Raw genomic sequence first — 6,943 nt, 5'->3', positions numbered from 1 at the left:
ATGGATAAAAAACTAAGGTTATTATTTGCTGTATTTATTACTAAGATTCGGGAGCTCAAGGCCTTTAATGGTTGCTCTCGTGTTTCGTGGCTCGATCTGCCTTTACGAGATGCCTACGTATCTCTGTGAATTAGAGAATCAAGCCAAAAAAGGTAGTTCTGATTTGTGGGGTGAGGCCCCTTATATAGATGTTGGGAGTCCTTGAATTGGACTTGGTATAGGAGACTTGGTGGGCAAATCTCATAATTAGAATGGACTTTGGAGTCCTAGATAGTAGGAAACTGATTCCTTATCCTTTTAGGTCCCCTTGAGGCTAATCTCTAAGGATTTATATCCTTATCGGGACTCTTCTCAACATCTGATTTTCCCCTTATTAATTAATTATGTAATTAATTAATAATCAGGGCTTTTGGGCCTTTTTTATTCCATCAGGCCTGATCTGGTCCATCAGGCTTAACCTTTCTGGTCTGAGTATCATATATCTTTTTATTGGGCCTAGCAGTCCACAGCTTGTACAATTAATGCAGTATTTAATTATACAATCATAATTTATCTATCCCTATCAAAGATTAAGCTGAACCTTTGACCATAGAAGTGGTTAACCAAGATAAAGTCTCAGTGAGTCAATTTTGTACTACACTCTTTTTCGGCGGACCTAATACCTTTCGAGCTAGGAGAGTTTGACGTAATCTTAGGAATGGATTGGTTGTCTCAACATAAGGCAAATATTGACTGTAAGAAGAAAAGGATTGTGATTTTTACAGAGGATAATGTCAGGATAAATTATCAAGGACGAAATCAAAAAAAGAAATTTCTCTCAGTACTGAAGGCAAAGAAATTGTTAAGACAAGGATATGAAGCTTACTTAGCTCATATAGTGGACACCGAGAAAGAGGCACCTAATCTGGACGAGATTCCAATAGTAAGGGAATTTCTGGACATTTTTCTAGAGGAGTTGCCAGGATTTCCACCAGATCGTGAAATAGAGTTTTCTATTGACCTAGTACCTGGAGTAGAACCAGTTTCAAAGGCTCCATATCATATGGCTCCAGTAGAGATGAAGGAATTAGCTAAGCAACTGTATGAGTTATTGGATAAGGGAGTGATTAGGCCAAGTGTATCCCCGTAGGGTGCACCAGTACTATTTGTAAAGAAGAAAGATGGGAGTATGAGGTTGTGTATTGATTATCGGGAGTTAAATAAGTTAACTATCAAGAATAAGTATCCTCTACCCAGGATTGATGATTTATTTGACCATATAAGGGAGCGTGTTGTTTCTCTATGATTAACTTAAGATCGGGTTATCATCAGTTGAAGATTAAGCCTGAAGACATACCAAACACTACATTCAGAACCAGATTTGGGCATTACGAGTTTTTAGTGATGTCATTTGGCTAGACCAATGCACCAGCTGCTTTTATGGATTTAATGAACATGGTATATAAGGAATAACACTATCATAGTTAAAACATGCATTTGTAGGTGTATTATAAATGAGTTTGTATTTGTTTTCCTTATTGACACCTAATTTACCATTTCTGTTCTTTTTAGGCTATTTTTCATTTTGACTTCCTTCGGCTTTTGCTTAAGCTGTTTCTGAGTCATTAAACTAACATTTACTGACTTGATGTGAACTTCTTCACACTTATCAATTTTAAAGTTTGACTTAGATTATGATTTTGACCCTTTTTTATTAACTGACTTAACAGCATCAGCACTTAAGTTAAACTTGATAGGTCTTAACTGAGGTTTGTTCAGTTTTACCTTTTTATCAGTATTTATAGGTTTGATTTTCCCAATTTCCTTTTCTTTTAACTTATCAGAATTACTTTGTCAACATATTTTAAACCTGATCCCCAACAACCATTTTCTATTAAACCTAGAGTTATTTTTCCTGAATTAATCCAAAGCTTAATGACCTCTCTTTCCTTAGCTAGTTCCTTTTCCGGATAAGAATGCTTTTTCAACATTTTTTCTTTAACATACAAAGCATCATCTCTTTTCTTTTAAGTTTCTAGCATGAAAACCAACTCAGATTCTAGGTGATCATTCATTTTCTTATGATCAAAATTTTCAGTTCTAATCGTAGCATTTTCAAGTATTTGATCCATATAACTAACATGCAGAGATTTAAGAAATAGCCTTAACTCACAGATATCATCAGTATCAAAAGCAAGTGTGGTTTGAGGTACCTTCAACTCAGTAGTCTCAACCTCACTATCAGCATTTGCCATGAGTGCATAGTTGATACCATCATCTGATTTTGATGTATCATCCTAGTTCTTCTTCTTTGTAATCAAGGCTTGTTTCTTCTCAATCTTTGGCTTCCTGTAGTCAACTACAAAGTGTCCTACTCCATCACAGTTGTAGCACTTTGCCTTTGTCTTGTCATATTTCCCAGATTTTGACTTTTTTTTTATAAGAGTTTCTTCTGTAATTCCTCCTATCCGTACTTGAGGAATGTTAAGTGGCATTTATATCCATTTAGAAAGCTTCGTAAAGGTTCGAATTGGTATTTTGTAATCAAGTTATTTATGTATTTGATATGTTTTGTAGTGTTTTGTATTTCAGGGCATAATTGGAAGCAGGAAAGGTTTTTACATTGTTTTTATGCTAGAAGAGTGTTAGGATGAAGCCTCGGTCAAGTGCGCAAAAGAGACCAGCAAGAAAAGCCAAGAAAATAAGTTTTTCCAGAGAGTCAGGGCGGTCGCGCCCAAGTCCAGGGTGGTCGCGCCGGCTTAGCAGAATGTCACGCCGGCCGCGCCGCTTTACAGAGCGGTCGCGCCGGGTCGAGATCCTGGAATCCTGATTTAATTAGAAGGCTGATTCTTTGGACTCCTGATCAGATGGTCTACTATTTAAAGACATCTTAAAGACATTTTTCAGAATGAAGACTAAGGAGAAGACAACGAGAAGACATATGAGCACAAATACAATAAAGGAGAAGAAAATCTTATTTTTACTTGTGATTCTTTGATTAAGTTATAATCTTGGATGCTTGTTTTCTTGTTTGTTGAACCTATTACTCTTGATTACGTACTTTAATTATTTATTCAGTTTATAAAGACTTAGTTTATTATACCATGCTTTCATCGGAACCCACGGCGATGATGAGTTCGGTTATGAACTAATCGTTATCGAGGGGTTCTAACGGATTTACTTATGAATTTCAATAGTTAATTTGCTTTGATATCTTAGTGTGTGGTAATTGTGTGATTTCCTAGTATTGGTTGTGCATATTCGTCTTATGAGCGTCACGAACTTATAAGATAGCGTGTTAATCTCTATTGAAGTGAAAAAGAATATAGGAGTTTAGAACTTGCCATACTAGCATAGGTTCATGTATTTGTTATGCATGATTCGTAGGTAATTTTAACCATCTTACTTGCCCTATGTAATCACGATAGATAACTTGCACATTAAAGCGTTATATTGCCAATTTCTATAGACATATAGGGTATAAATATAATTGGTGTCTATTCAGCTTCTATCTCTTTTATGGATGTCTGGTAGTAGGGTATTCGTACAATGAAAGTTGGCGTTTACTAGTTTTGTGTTGTCTGATTAGTTGTCATCACCATTTCATGCTAAGGTTAAGAATAATGACTTTGAATAAAGTAGTAATGAAGTTAGAATCCCATGTTTGTCTCATATAAGTAATTCAACCTTAATTCTCTTTATTTTAATGTTAATTAGTATAATCTCTTAGTTTAATCGAAACCCCAATTTTTAATTGTCTTAGCATTGAACGATAGCCATATCATTATTGCATAAGTGCATAGATTGAAGTTAACCTAAACCAGTCACTGTGGGAACGAACTACAAATAATTCTATATTACTTGCGAACGCATATACTTGCGTGTAAATTTAGCGCGTATTTTCGTCCTAACAAGTTTTTGGCGCCGCTGTCGGGGACTCGGTGTTAATTTTTAATTTATGTGCTTGACATCAGTGGTTGTTAAAGTTTACTGACTTGGATATTTTACGTACTTGTTTGCTTGTTGCTTTTTCAGGTACTCTAGAGAGCATTTATTCTAACACGTTCTCGATCTCAAAAGAGAACACTGGATAAAGCGAAGGAAGTAGGAGAAGAAGTTCTTGTTGAGGAGAAAGTAGAAGAAGATGTTTTAGTTGAGAAAGTTGAAGAAGAAGCGATCATTGCAATGGGAGAACCAGTAGCAGATCCGAAAGCTTTGATGGATTACTCTCAACAGAAGATCAATGATATCCAGTCTAGCATTGTCAGACCAGCCATCGCGGCTAACACTTTTGAAATCAAGGCTAGCACGATTCAGATGGTGCAGAACTCAGTCCAATTTGGGGGTTCTCCAACGGAAGATCCCAACATGCATATTAGATATTTCATCGAGATCTTTGACACTTTCAAATTCAATAATATTTCTGAAGATGCTGTTAAGCTGATGCTTTTCCCATTCTCTCTGAAGGATAAAGCTAAGTGTTGGTTGCATTCTCTACCATCAGGCTCTATTACTACTTGGGAAGATCTTGCTCTAAAGTTTCTTGCTAAATTCTTCCCTATGGCAAAGACAGCTGCAATCAGAAACACTCTTACTCTATTTGCGCAGCAATCGGGAGAGTCTTTATGTGAAGATTGGGATCATCATAAGGAGATGCTTAGAAAGTGTCCTCGTCATGGGATGCCAGATTGGATGATTATCAACTGCTTTTATAATGGCTTGAGAGCACAGTCTAGACCCATGCTTGATACAGCATCAGGTGGAGCCTTATGGGTTAAGAACTACGATGAAGCTTATGAGTTGATTAAACTGATGGCTGCTAACGAATACTAGAACCCTTCTCAGAGACTACCTTAAGGCAAGGTAACGGGAATTCTGGAGGTGGATGCAGCTACTGCTATAGCTGCTCAGCTTAAGGCTTTAACGATGAAGGTGGATTCTTTGGCTAATTATGGGGTTAATTAGATCACTAGTGTTCGTGAGCTTTGTGCTGGTACATATGATACGGATTAGTGTGCTATTTCTAGTGAATTACCTCAGTTCGTGAGCAACTTTTAGAGGTTGCAGCAACCAGTTCCACCCACCTATCATCCCAACAACCGTAATCATCCTAACTTTAACTGGAGCAACAATCAGAATGTGGTACAACAGCCTTGTTAGCAGTATGTAGCAAAGTAATTCAACCATCCTGGTTTTCAGCAACTGCAATATGCACCAAGACAACAACTCTAACTGCAACAATCTAATGAAAAATCTGAATTGGAGGAGTTGAGGCTTATGTGTAAGAGCCAAGTGGTTTCTATTAAGACCTTGTAAAATCAAATTGGGCAGATTGCCAAAGCCTTGCTGAATCAACAACCTGGTACTCTCCCTAGTAACACAGAATTTCCAAGCAAGAAGGAAGCAAAAGAGCAGGTTAAGGCAATTACATTGAGGTCTGGGAAGGTTGCGAATCCTGAAAAATCTCAAGTTCCAGAAGATGAAGTTGTGGCTGAGGAAGATGTGTAGAAGGAAGCAAAAGTAGAACCAAGGAAGAAAATTGTGGAACACACTCCTTCTGAGGGTAATACAGGGGAGAAACAGATCTATCCTCCACCTCCTTTTGCTAAAAGGCTGTAGAAGCAAAAGTTGGATAAGCAATTTGTTAAGTTTCTGGAGATGTTCATGAAACTTCACATCAACATACCTTTCGCCGAAGCTCTTGAACAGATGCCTAGCTATGTGAATTTTATGAAAGGCATTCTCTCTCGGAAAGTGAAGTTCGATGACTTAAAGACCGTTGCTCTTACGGAGAAATGCAATGCTGTGCTACAACAAAAATTGCCTTTGAAGTTTAAAGATCCTGGAAGCTTCACTATTCTTTACACTATCGGGAACTTGTCATTCGACAAGTGTTTATGTGATTTGGGAGCTAGCATTAATCTGATGCCTTTGTCTGTCTTCAAGAAGTTGGATCTACCTGAGGCAAAGCCTACATATATGTCTTGTAGTTGGATGATCATTCTATTACATATCCACGAGGCATTGTGGATGATGTCTCGGTCAAGGTGGACAAACTCATCTTTCCTGCTTACATTGTAATTCTTGATTTTAAGGAGGATAAAAAGATTCCCATAATCTTGGGAAGACCATTCTTGGCTACTGGTCAAACCTTGATTGATGTGTAGAAGGGTGAGCTCACTATGCGAGTACTGGATCAGGATGTGACTTTCAATGTTTTCAATGCCATGAAATTCCTTATTGATAATGAGGAGTGCTTAAAAGTGGAATTGGTCGATTCTGTGGTTACTTCAGAACTTGATCAAATGCTAAGGTTTGATGCCTTAGAGAAAGCATTGTTGGGAATTCAGATAGTGAAGATGATGAAGGTGACGAGCAGTTGCAGTATTTGAATGCTTCTCCTTAGAAGAGAAGGCTGGATATGCCTTTTGAATCTCTTGGAATGTCAGAACTTAAAAATGTTGAGGGGTGTCTCAAGCCATATATTGAGGAAGCTCCTACACTCGAGCTTAAACCTTTGCCTGAACACTTGAGGTATGCGTTTTTAGGTGATGCATCTACTTTCCCTGTTATTATTGCATCTAACCTTTCAGGTAGTGATGAGGAAAAGCTCTTGAGAATTCTGAGAGAGTTCAAATCGGTAATTAGATGGACTATAGTAGATAATAAGGGAATCAGCCATTCTTATTGCATGCATAAAATACTGCTAGAGGAAGGAAGTAAGCAGACTATTGAGCAACAAAGAAGGCTAAATCCTATCATGAAGGAGGTCGTAAAGAAGGAAATTCTCAAATGGCTTGATGTAGAAATCATCTACTCTATTTCTGAAAGTTCTTGGGTGAACCCAGTTCAGTGTGTGCCAAAGAAATGAGGCATCTCAGTGATTGATAATGAAAAGAATGAGCTCATTCCTACTCAAAAAGTCACAGGGTGGAGAGTTTGTATGGATTACATGAAGCTGAAC

At 37.6% G+C, this 6,943-nt stretch overlaps 1 non-coding gene across 1 annotated transcript; it reads right to left on the bottom strand.

Annotated features, from left to right (window-relative positions):
- Nucleotides 1–4,554: 4,554 nt before the first annotated feature.
- On the bottom strand, nt 4,555–4,661 carry LOC141688201 (small nucleolar RNA R71). The gene has a single exon (XR_012561660.1). It is a non-coding gene; the product is annotated as a small nucleolar RNA R71 (small nucleolar RNA).
- Between the last annotated feature and the right edge of the window lie 2,282 nt (nt 4,662–6,943).

This window comes from Apium graveolens, chromosome 9 (assembly GCF_009905375.1).
Source record: "Apium graveolens cultivar Ventura chromosome 9, ASM990537v1, whole genome shotgun sequence".
NCBI lineage: Eukaryota > Viridiplantae > Streptophyta > Magnoliopsida > Apiales > Apiaceae > Apium > Apium graveolens.
The sequence above is the reverse complement of the archived record's forward strand: the minus strand, read 5'-3'. Positions and strand labels throughout refer to the sequence as shown.